The 12,018-nt window shown below is 41.6% G+C and overlaps 11 non-coding genes across 11 annotated transcripts; all 11 read right to left on the bottom strand.

Annotated features, from left to right (window-relative positions):
• Nucleotides 1-1,668: 1,668 nt before the first annotated feature.
• On the bottom strand, nt 1,669-1,741 carry trnar-ucg (transfer RNA arginine (anticodon UCG)). The gene has a single exon. It is a non-coding gene; the product is annotated as a tRNA-Arg (tRNA).
• An 808-nt stretch (nt 1,742-2,549) lies between these two features.
• trnar-ucg (transfer RNA arginine (anticodon UCG)) lies at nt 2,550-2,622 on the bottom strand. Its single transcript has one exon. It is a non-coding gene; the product is annotated as a tRNA-Arg (tRNA).
• Nucleotides 2,623-4,309: 1,687 nt separating this feature from the next.
• Nucleotides 4,310-4,382, bottom strand: trnar-ucg (transfer RNA arginine (anticodon UCG)). The gene has a single exon. It is a non-coding gene; the product is annotated as a tRNA-Arg (tRNA).
• A 314-nt stretch (nt 4,383-4,696) lies between these two features.
• trnar-ucg (transfer RNA arginine (anticodon UCG)) lies at nt 4,697-4,769 on the bottom strand. Its single transcript has one exon. It is a non-coding gene; the product is annotated as a tRNA-Arg (tRNA).
• Nucleotides 4,770-5,471: 702 nt separating this feature from the next.
• trnar-ucg (transfer RNA arginine (anticodon UCG)) lies at nt 5,472-5,544 on the bottom strand. Its single transcript has one exon. It is a non-coding gene; the product is annotated as a tRNA-Arg (tRNA).
• A 1,195-nt stretch (nt 5,545-6,739) lies between these two features.
• Nucleotides 6,740-6,812, bottom strand: trnar-ucg (transfer RNA arginine (anticodon UCG)). Its single transcript has one exon. It is a non-coding gene; the product is annotated as a tRNA-Arg (tRNA).
• An 806-nt stretch (nt 6,813-7,618) lies between these two features.
• trnar-ucg (transfer RNA arginine (anticodon UCG)) lies at nt 7,619-7,691 on the bottom strand. The gene has a single exon. It is a non-coding gene; the product is annotated as a tRNA-Arg (tRNA).
• A 419-nt stretch (nt 7,692-8,110) lies between these two features.
• On the bottom strand, nt 8,111-8,183 carry trnar-ucg (transfer RNA arginine (anticodon UCG)). The gene has a single exon. It is a non-coding gene; the product is annotated as a tRNA-Arg (tRNA).
• Nucleotides 8,184-9,871: 1,688 nt separating this feature from the next.
• On the bottom strand, nt 9,872-9,944 carry trnar-ucg (transfer RNA arginine (anticodon UCG)). Its single transcript has one exon. It is a non-coding gene; the product is annotated as a tRNA-Arg (tRNA).
• Nucleotides 9,945-10,363: 419 nt separating this feature from the next.
• Nucleotides 10,364-10,436, bottom strand: trnar-ucg (transfer RNA arginine (anticodon UCG)). Its single transcript has one exon. It is a non-coding gene; the product is annotated as a tRNA-Arg (tRNA).
• Nucleotides 10,437-11,737: 1,301 nt separating this feature from the next.
• On the bottom strand, nt 11,738-11,810 carry trnar-ucg (transfer RNA arginine (anticodon UCG)). Its single transcript has one exon. It is a non-coding gene; the product is annotated as a tRNA-Arg (tRNA).
• Between the last annotated feature and the right edge of the window lie 208 nt (nt 11,811-12,018).

Here is a 12,018-nt window from a genome sequence, read left to right as displayed (position 1 = left end):
CATCATGCTGATGACAACCACGAAGGGACTCGAACCCTTAATCTTCAGATCGGAAGTCAGATGCCCTATCGATTACGCCAAGTGGACTCTTGCTTAAGAAATAACCACAAACATTTTGAGATAGCTTGTTTCCAATTACAAGAACACCATTCCTTAATTAGGCATCTTCAACAGCTTGAGAGGAATCAAGACGGACCCAGTTCAGAGAAAGGAACACAATTCTGTGGACAACGAGGAAGCGACTCTCAATCTTCTCACCATAAGTCAGACGCCTTATCCGTAACGACATGTATTCACTTCTTGCTAATTTAACCACACACACTTTGAGACAGACTGTTTCCTACAACATGGGAACAACTTTTTCCATCAAGCATCTTCGACAGCTCGACTGGAGTCGCGATCCATCAAGTTCAGATCAACACTTTGAGATAGCTTGTTTCCAAAAACAAGAACAACTTATGGCTTTTAAAGCTCTTCAACAGCAATCAAGATCCATCATGCTGATGACAACCACTAAGGGATTCGAACCCTTAATCTTCTAATCCGAAGTCAGACGCCTTATCCATTAGGCCACGTGGTCTCTTGCTTCAGAACTAACCACAAACATTTTGAGATAGCTTGTTTCCAATTACGAGAACACTATTCCTTAAGTCAGACGCCTTATCCGTAACGACATGTATTCACTTCTTGCTAATTTAACCACACACACTTTGAGACAGACTGTTTCCTACAACATGGGAACAACTTTTTCCATCAAGCATCTTCGACAGCTCGACTGGAGTCGCGATCCATCAAGTTCAGATCAACACTTTGAGATGGCTTGTTTCCAAAAACGAGAACAACTTATGGCTTTTAAAGCTCTTCAACAGCAATCAAGATCCATCATGCTGAAGACAACCACAAAGGGACTCGAACACTTAATCTTCTGATTCGAAGTCAGACACCTTATCCATTAGGCCACGTGGTCTCTTGCTTCAGAAGTAACCACAAACATTTTGAGATAGCTTGTTTCCAATTACGAGAACACTATTCCTTAAGTCAGACGCCTTATCCGTAACGACATGTATTCACTACTTGCTGATCTAACCACACATACTTTGAGACAGACTGTTTCCTACAACATGTGAACAACTTTTTCCATCAAGCATCTTCGACAGCTCGACTGGAGTCGCAATCCATCAAGTTCAGATAAACACTTTAAGATGGCTTGATTCCAAAAACGAGAACAACTTATGGCTTTTAAAGTTCTTCAACAGCAATCAAGATCCATCATGCTGATGACAACAACGAAGGGACTCGAACCCTTAATCTTCAGATCGGAAGTCAGATGCCCTATCGATTACGCCAAGTGGTCTCTTGCTTAAGAATTAACCACAAACATTTTGAGATAGCTTGTTTCCAATTACGAGAACACTATTCCTTAAGTCAGACGCCTTATTCGTAACGACATGTATTCACTTCTTGCTAATTTAACCACACACACTTTGAGACAGACTGTTTCCTACAACATGGGAACAACTTTTTCCATCAAGCATCTTCGACAGCTCGACTGGAGTCGCGATCCATCAAGTTCAGATCAACACTTTGAGATGGCTTGTTTCCAAAAACGAGAACAACTTATGGCTTTTAAAGCTCTTCAACAGCAATCAAGATCCATCATGCTGATGACAACCACGAAGGGACTCGAACCCTTAATCTTCTGATTCGAAGTCAGACGCCTTATCCATTAGGCCACGTGGTCTCTTGCTTCAGAGCTAACCACAAACATTTTGAGATAGCTTGTTTCCAATTACGAGAACACTATTCCTTAAGTCAGACGCCTTATCCGTAACAACATGTATTCACTTCTTCCTGATCTAACCACACACACTTTGAGACAGACTTGTTTCCTACAACATGTGAACAACTTTTTCTATAAAGCATCTTCGACAGCTCAACTGGAGTCGCGATCCATCAAGTTCAGATAAACACTTTGAGATGGCTTTATTCCAAAAACGAGAACAACTTATGGCTTTTAAAGTTCTTCAACAGCAATCAAGATCCATCATGCTGATGACAACCACGAAGGGACTCGAACCCTTAATCTTCAGATCGGAAGTCAGATGCCCTATCGATTACGCCAAGTGGTCTCTTGCTTAAGAATTAACCACAAACATTTTGAGATAGCTTGTTTCCAATTACAAGAACACCATTCCTTAATTAGGCATCTTCAACAGCTTGAGAGGAATCAAGACGGACCCAGTTCAGAGAAAGGAACACAATTCTGTGGACAACGAGGAAGCGACTCTCAATCTTCTCACCATAAGTCAGACGCCTTATCCGTAACGACATGTATTCACTTCTTGCTAATTTAACCACACACACTTTGAGACAGACTGTTTCCTACAACATGGGAACAACTTTTTCCATCAAGCATCTTCGACAGCTCGACTGGAGTCGCGATCCATCAAGTTCAGATCAACACTTTGAGATGGCTTGTTTCCAAAAACGAGAACAACTTATGGCTTTTAAAGCTCTTCAACAGCAATCAAGATCCATCATGCTGATGACAACCACGAAGGGACTCGAACCCTTAATCTTCTGATCCGAAGTCAGACGCCTTATCCATTAGGCCACGTGGTCTCTTGCTTAAGAATTAACCACAAACATTTTGAGATAGCTTGTTTCCAATTACAAGAACACCATTCCTTAATTAGGCATCTTCAACAGCTTGAGAGGAATCAAGACGGACCCAGTTCAGAGAAAGGAACAAAATTCTGTGGACAACGAGGAAGCGACTCTCAATCTTCTCACCATAAGTCAGACGCCTTATCCGTAACGACATGTATTCACTTCTTGCTAATTTAACCACACACACTTTGAGACAGACTGTTTCCTACAACATGGGAACAACTTTTTCCATCAAGCATCTTCGACAGCTCGACTGGAGTCGCGATCCATCAAGTTCAGATCAACACTTTGAGATAGCTTGTTTCCAAAAACAAGAACAACTTATGGCTTTTAAAGCTCTTCAACAGCAATCAAGATCCATCATGCTGATGACAACCACTAAGGGATTAGAACCCTTAATCTTCTAATCCGAAGTCAGACGCCTTATCCATTAGGCCACGTGGTCTCTTGCTTCAGAACTAACCACAAACATTTTGAGATAGCTTGTTTCCAATTACGAGAACACTATTCCTTAAGTCAGACGCCTTATCCGTAACGACATGTATTCACTTCTTGCTAATTTAACCACACACACTTTGAGACAGACTGTTTCCTACAACATGGGAACAACTTTTTCCATCAAGCATCTTCGACAGCTCGACTGGAGTCGCGATCCATCAAGTTCAGATCAACACTTTGAGATGGCTTGTTTCCAAAAACGAGAACAACTTATGGCTTTTAAAGCTCTTCAACAGCAATCAAGATCCATCATGCTGATGACAACCACAAAGGGACTCGAACACTTAATCTTCTGATTCGAAGTCAGACACCTTATCCATTAGGCCACGTGGTCTCTTGCTTCAGAAGTAACCACAAACATTTTGAGATAGCTTGTTTACAATTACGAGAACACTATTCCTTAAGTCAGACGCCTTATCCGTAACGACATGTATTCACTACTTGCTGATCTAACCACACATACTTTGAGACAGACTGTTTCCTACAACATGTGAACAACTTTTTCCATCAAGCATCTTCGACAGCTCGACTGGAGTCGCAATCCATCAAGTTCAGATAAACACTTTAAGATGGCTTGATTCCAAAAACGAGAACAACTTATGGCTTTTAAAGTTCTTCAACAGCAATCAAGATCCATCATGCTGATGACAACCACGAAGGGACTCGAACCCTTAATCTTCAGATCGGAAGTCAGATGCCCTATTGATTAAGCCAAGTGGTCTCTTGCTTAAGAATTAACCACAAACATTTTGAGATAGCTTGTTTCCAATTACAAGAACACCATTCCTTAATTAGGCATCTTCAACAGCTTGAGAAGAATCAAGACGGACCCAGTTCAGAGAAAGGAACACAATTCTGTGGACAACGAGGAAGCGACTCTCAATCTTCTCACCATAAGTCAGACGCCTTATCCGTAACGACATGTATTCACTTCTTGCTAATTTAACCACACACACTTTGAGACAGACTGTTTCCTACAACATGGGAACAACTTTTTCCATCAAGCATCTTCGACAGCTCGACTGGAGTCGCGATCCATCAAGTTCAGATCAACACTCTGAGATGGCTTGTTTCCAAAAACGAGAACAACTTATGGCTTTTAAAGCTCTTCAACAGCAATCAAGATCCATCAAGCTGATGACAACCACGAAGGGACTCGAACCCTTAATCTTCCGATCCGAAGTCAGACGCCTTATCCATTGGGCCACGTGGTCTCTTGCTTCAGAACTAACCACAAACATTTTGAGATAGCTTGTTTCCAATTACGAGAACACTATTCCTTAAGTCAGACGCCTTATCCGTAACAACATGTATTCACTTCTTGCTAATTTAACCACACACACTTTGAGACAGACTGTTTCCTACAACATGGGAACAACTTTTTCCATCAAGCATCTTCGACAGCTCGACTGGAGTCGCGATCCATCAAGTTCAGATCAACACTTTGAGATGGCTTGTTTACAAAAACGAGAACAACTTACGGCTTTTAAAACTCTTCAACAGCAATCAAGATCCATCATGCTGATGACAACCACGAAGGGACTCGAACCCTTAATCTTCTGATCCGAAGTCAGACGCCTTATCCATTAGGCCACGTGGTCTCTTGCTTCAGAACTAACCACAAACATTTTGAGATAGCTTGTTTCCAATTACGAGAACACTATTCCTTAAGTCAGACGCCTTATCCGTAACGACATGTATTCACTTCTTGCTGATCTAACCACACACACTTTGAGACAGACTTGTTTCCTACAACATGTGAACAACTTTTTCTATGAAGCATCTTCGACTGCTCAACTGGAGTCGCGATCCATCAAGTTCAGATAAACACTTTGAGATGGCTTTATTCCAAAAACGAGAACAACTTATGGCTTTTAAAGTTCTTCAACAGCAATCAAGATCCATCATGCTGATGACAACCACGAAGGGACTCGAACCCTTAATCTTCAGATAGGAAGTCAGATGCCCTATCGATTACGCCAAGTGGTCTCTTGCTTAAGAATTAACCACAAACATTTTGAGATAGCTTGTTTCCAATTACGAGAACACTATTCCTTAAGTCAGACGCCTTATTCGTAACGACATGTATTCACTTCTTGCTAATTTAACCACACACACTTTGAGACAGACTGTTTCCTACAACATGGGAACAACTTTTTCCATCAAGCATCTTCGACAGCACGACTGGAGTCGCGATCCATCAAGTTCAGATCAACACTTTGAGATGGCTTGTTTCCAAAAACGAGAACAACTTATGGCTTTTAAAGCTCTTCAACAGCAATCAAGATCCATCATGCTGATGACAACCACGAAGGGACTCGAACCCTTAATCTTCTGATTCGAAGTCAGACGCCTTATCCATTAGGCCACGTGGTCTCTTGCTTCAGAGCTAACCACAAACATTTTGAGATAGCTTGTTTCCAATTACGAGAACACTATTCCTTAAGTCAGACGCCTTATCCGTAACAACATGTATTCACTTCTTCCTGATCTAACCACACACACTTTGAGACAGACTTGTTTCCTACAACATGTGAACAACTTTTTCTATAAAGCATCTTCGACAGCTCAACTGGAGTCGCGATCCATCAAGTTCAGATAAACACTTTGAGATGGCTTTATTCCAAAAACGAGAACAACTTATGGCTTTTAAAGTTCTTCAACAGCAATCAAGATCCATCATGCTGATGACAACCACGAAGGGACTCGAACCCTTAATCTTCAGATCGGAAGTCAGATGCCCTATCGATTACGCCAAGTGGTCTCTTGCTTAAGAATTAACCACAAACATTTTGAGATAGCTTGTTTCCAATTACAAGAACACCATTCCTTAATTAGGCATCTTCAACAGCTTGAGAGGAATCAAGACGGACCCAGTTCAGAGAAAGGAACAAAATTCTGTGGACAACGAGGAAGCGACTCTCAATCTTCTCACCATAAGTCAGACGCCTTATCCGTAACGACATGTATTCACTTCTTGCTAATTTAACCACACACACTTTGAGACAGACTGTTTCCTACAACATGGGAACAACTTTTTCCATTAAGCATCTTCGACAGCTCGACTGGAGTCGCGATCCATCAAGTTCAGATCAACACTTTGAGATAGCTTGTTTCCAAAAACAAGAACAACTTATGGCTTTTAAAGCTCTTCAACAGCAATCAAGATCCATCATGCTGATGACAACCACTAAGGGATTCGAACCCTTAATCTTCTAATCCTAAGTCAGACGCCTTATCCATTAGGCCACGTGGTCTCTTGCTTCAGAACTAACCACAAACATTTTGAGATAGCTTGTTTCCAATTACGAGAACACTATTCCTTAAGTCAGACGCCTTATCCGTAACGACATGTATTCACTTCTTGCTAATTTAACCACACACACTTTGAGACAGACTGTTTCCTACAACATGGGAACAACTTTTTCCATCAAGCATCTTCGACAGCTCGACTGGAGTCGCGATCCATCAAGTTCAGATCAACACTTTGAGATGGCTTGTTTCCAAAAACGAGAACAACTTATGGCTTTTAAAGCTCTACAACAGCAATCAAGATCCATCATGCTGATGACAACCACGAAGGGACTTGAACCCTTAATCTTCTGATTCGAAGTCAGACGGCTTATCCATTAGGCCACGTGGTCTCTTGCTTCAGAAGTAACCACAAACATTTGAGATAGCTTGTTTCCAATTACAAGAACACCATTCCTTAATTAGGCATCTTCAACAGCTTGAGAGGAATCAAGACGGACCCAGTTCAGAGAAAGGAACACAATTCTGTGGACAACGAGGAAGCGACTCTCAATCTTCTCACCATAAGTCAGACGCCTTATCCGTAACGACATGTATTCACTTCTTGCTAATTTAACCACACACACTTTGAGACAGACTGTTTCCTACAACATGGGAACAACTTTTTCCATTAAGCATCTTCGACAGCTCGACTGGAGTCGCGATCCATCAAGTTCAGATCAACACTTTGAGATAGCTTGTTTCCAAAAACAAGAACAACTTATGGCTTTTAAAGCTCTTCAACAGCAATCAAGATCCATCATGCTGATGACAACCACTAAGGGATTCGAACCCTTAATCTTCTAATCCTAAGTCAGACGCCTTATCCATTAGGCCACGTGGTCTCTTGCTTCAGAACTAACCACAAACATTTTGAGATAGCTTGTTTCCAATTACGAGAACACTATTCCTTAAGTCAGACGCCTTATCCGTAACGACATGTATTCACTTCTTGCTAATTTAACCACACACACTTTGAGACAGACTGTTTCCTACAACATGGGAACAACTTTTTCCATCAAGCATCTTCGACAGCTCGACTGGAGTCGCGATCCATCAAGTTCAGATCAACACTTTGAGATGGCTTGTTTCCAAAAACGAGAACAACTTATGGCTTTTAAAGCTCTACAACAGCAATCAAGATCCATCATGCTGATGACAACCACGAAGGGACTTGAACCCTTAATCTTCTGATTCGAAGTCAGACGGCTTATCCATTAGGCCACGTGGTCTCTTGCTTCAGAAGTAACCACAAACATTTGAGATAGCTTGTTTCCAATTACAAGAACACCATTCCTTAATTAGGCATCTTCAACAGCTTGAGAGGAGTCAAGATGGATCTAGTTCAGAGAAAGGAACACAATTCTGTGGACAACGAGGAAGCGACTCTCAATCTTCTCACCATAAGCCAGACGCCTTATCCGTAACGACATGTATTCACTTCTTGCTAATTTAACCACACACACTTTGAGACAGACTGTTTCCTACAACATGGGAAAAACTTTTTCCATCAAGCATCTTCGACAGCTCGACTGGAGTCGCGATCCATCAAGTTCAGATCAACACTTTGAGATGGCTTGTTTCCAAAAACGAGAACAACTTATGGCTTTTAAAGCTCTTCAACAGCAATCAAGATCCATCATGCTGATGACAACCACGAAGGGACTCGAACCCTTAATCTTTTGATCCGAAGTCAGACGCCTTATCCATTAGGCCACGTGGTCTCTTGCTTCAGAACTAACCACAAACATTTTGAGATAGCTTGTTTCCAATTACGAGAACACTATTCCTTAAGTCAGACGCCTTATCCGTAACGACATGTATTCACTTCTTGCTGATCTAACCACACACACTTTGAGACAGACTTGTTTCCTACAACATGTGAACAACTTTTTCTATAAAGCATCTTCGACAGCTCAACTGGAGTCGCGATCCATCAAGTTCAGATAAACACTTTGAGATGGCTTTATTCCAAAAACGAGAACAACTTATGGCTTTTAAAGTTCTTCAACAGCAATCAAGATCCATCATGCTGATGACAACCACGAAGGGACTCGAACCCTTAATTTTCAGATCGGAAGTCAGATGCCCTATCGATTACGCCAAGTGGTCTCTTGCTTAAGAATTAACCACAAACATTTTGAGATAGCTTGTTTCCAATTACAAGAACACCATTCCTTAATTAGGCATCTTCAACAGCTTGAGAGGAATCAAGACGGACCCAGTTCAGAGAAAGGAACAAAATTCTGTGGACAACGAGTTAGCGACTCTCAATCTTCTCACCATAAGTCAGACGCCTTATCCGTAACGACATGCATTCACTTCTTGCTAATTTAACCACACACACTTTGAGACAGACTGTTTCCTACAACATGGGAACAACTTTTTCCATCAAGCATCTTCGACAGCTCGACTGGAGTCGCGATCCATCAAGTTCAGATCAACACTTTGAGATGGCTTGTTTCCAAAAACGAGAACTACTTATGGCTTTTAAAGCTCTTCAACAGCAATCAAGATCCATCATGCTTATGACAACCACGAAGGGACTCGAACCCTTAATCTTCAGATCGGAAGTCAGATGCCCTATCGATTACGCCAAGTGGTCTCTTGCTTAAGAATTAACCACAAACATTTTGAGATAGCTTGTTTCCAATTACAAGAACACCATTCCTTAATTAGGCATCTTCAACAGCTTGAGAGGAATCAAGACGGACCCAGTTCAGAGAAAGGAACAAAATTCTGTGGACAACGAGGAAGCGACTCTCAATCTTCTCACCATAAGTCAGACGCCTTATCCGTAACGACATGTATTCACTTCTTGCTAATTTAACCACACACACTTTGAGACAGACTGTTTCCTACAACATGGGAACAACTTTTTCCATTAAGCATCTTCGACAGCTCGACTGGAGTCGCGATCCATCAAGTTCAGATCAACACTTTGAGATAGCTTGTTTCCAAAAACAAGAACAACTTATGGCTTTTAAAGCTCTTCAACAGCAATCAAGATCCATCATGCTGATGACAACCACTAAGGGATTCGAACCCTTAATCTTCTAATCCTAAGTCAGACGCCTTATCCATTAGGCCACGTGGTCTCTTGCTTCAGAACTAACCACAAACATTTTGAGATAGCTTGTTTCCAATTACGAGAACACTATTCCTTAAGTCAGACGCCTTATCCGTAACGACATGTATTCACTTCTTGCTAATTTAACCACACACACTTTGAGACAGACTGTTTCCTACAACATGGGAACAACTTTTTCCATCAAGCATCTTCGACAGCTCGACTGGAGTCGCGATCCATCAAGTTCAGATCAACACTTTGAGATGGCTTGTTTCCAAAAACGAGAACAACTTATGGCTTTTAAAGCTCTACAACAGCAATCAAGATCCATCATGCTGATGACAACCACGAAGGGACTTGAACCCTTAATCTTCTGATTCGAAGTCAGACGGCTTATCCATTAGGCCACGTGGTCTCTTGCTTCAGAAGTAACCACAAACATTTGAGATAGCTTGTTTCCAATTACAAGAACACCATTCCTTAATTAGGCATCTTCAACAGCTTGAGAGGAGTCAAGATGGATCTAGTTCAGAGAAAGGAACACAATTCTGTGGACAACGAGGAAGCGACTCTCAATCTTCTCACCATAAGCCAGACGCCTTATCCGTAACGACATGTATTCACTTCTTGCTAATTTAACCACACACACTTTGAGACAGACTGTTTCCTACAACATGGGAAAAACTTTTTCCATCAAGCATCTTCGACAGCTCGACTGGAGTCGCGATCCATCAAGTTCAGATCAACACTTTGAGATGGCTTGTTTCCAAAAACGAGAACAACTTATGGCTTTTAAAGCTCTTCAACAGCAATCAAGATCCATCATGCTGATGACAACCACGAAGGGACTCGAACCCTTAATCTTTTGATCCGAAGTCAGACGCCTTATCCATTAGGCCACGTGGTCTCTTGCTTCAGAACTAACCACAAACATTTTGAGATAGCTTGTTTCCAATTACGAGAACACTATTCCTTAAGTCAGACGCCTTATCCGTAACGACATGTATTCACTTCTTGCTGATCTAACCACACACACTTTGAGACAGACTTGTTTCCTACAACATGTGAACAACTTTTTCTATAAAGCATCTTCGACAGCTCAACTGGAGTCGCGATCCATCAAGTTCAGATAAACACTTTGAGATGGCTTTATTCCAAAAACGAGAACAACTTATGGCTTTTAAAGTTCTTCAACAGCAATCAAGATCCATCATGCTGATGACAACCACGAAGGGACTCGAACCCTTAATCTTCAGATAGGAAGTCAGATGCCCTATCGATTACGCCAAGTGGTCTCTTGCTTAAGAATTAACCACAAACATTTTGAGATAGCTTGTTTCCAATTACAAGAACACCATTCCTTAATTAGGCATCTTCAACAGCTTGAGAGGAATCAAGACGGACCCAGTTCAGAGAAAGGAACAAAATTCTGTGGACAACGAGTTAGCGACTCTCAATCTTCTCACCATAAGTCAGACGCCTTATCCGTAACGACATGTATTCACTTCTTGCTAATTTAACCACACACACTTTGAGACAGACTGTTTCCTACAACATGGGAACAACTTTTTCCATCAAGCATCTTCGACAGCTCGACTGGAGTCGCGATCCATCAAGTTCAGATCAACACTTTGAGATGGCTTGTTTCCAAAAACGAGAACTACTTATGGCTTTTAAAGCTCTTCAACAGCAATCAAGATCCATCATGCTGATGACAACCACGAAGGGACTCGAACCCTTAATCTTCAGATCGGAAGTCAGATGCCCTATCGATTACGCCAAGTGGTCTCTTGCTTAAGAATTAACCACAAACATTTTGAGATAGCTTGTTTCCAATTACAAGAACACCATTCCTTAATTAGGCATCTTCAACAGCTTGAGAGGAATCAAGACGGACCCAGTTCAGAGAAAGGAACAAAATTCTGTGGACAACGAGTTAGCGACTCTCAATCTTCTCACCATAAGTCAGACGCCTTATCCGTAACGACATGTATTCACTTCTTGCTAATTTAACCACACACACTTTGAGACAGACTGTTTCCTACAACATGGGAACAACTTTTTCCATCAAGCATCTTCGACAGCTCGACTGGAGTCGCGATCCATCAAGTTCAGATCAACACTTTGAGATGGCTTGTTTCCAAAAACGAGAACTACTTATGGCTTTTAAAGCTCTTCAACAGCAATCAAGATCCATCATGCTGATGACAACCACGAAGGGACTCGAACCCTTAATCTTCTGATTCGAAGTCAGACGCCTTATCCATTAGGCCACGTGGTCTCTTGCTTCAGAACTAACCACAAACATTTTGAGATAGCTTGTTTCCAATTACGAGAACACTATTCCTTAAGTCAGACGCCTTATTCGTAACGACATGTATTCACTTCTTGCTAATTTAACCACACACACTTTGAGACAGACTGTTTCCTACAACATGGGAAAAACTTTTTCCATCAAGCATCTGCTACAGCTCGACTGGAGTCGCGAT

Source organism: Osmerus eperlanus, chromosome 11 (assembly GCF_963692335.1).
Source record: "Osmerus eperlanus chromosome 11, fOsmEpe2.1, whole genome shotgun sequence".
NCBI lineage: Eukaryota > Metazoa > Chordata > Actinopteri > Osmeriformes > Osmeridae > Osmerus > Osmerus eperlanus.
Note: the sequence above shows the minus strand (reverse complement) of the source record. Positions and strands in the feature narration are given on the sequence as shown.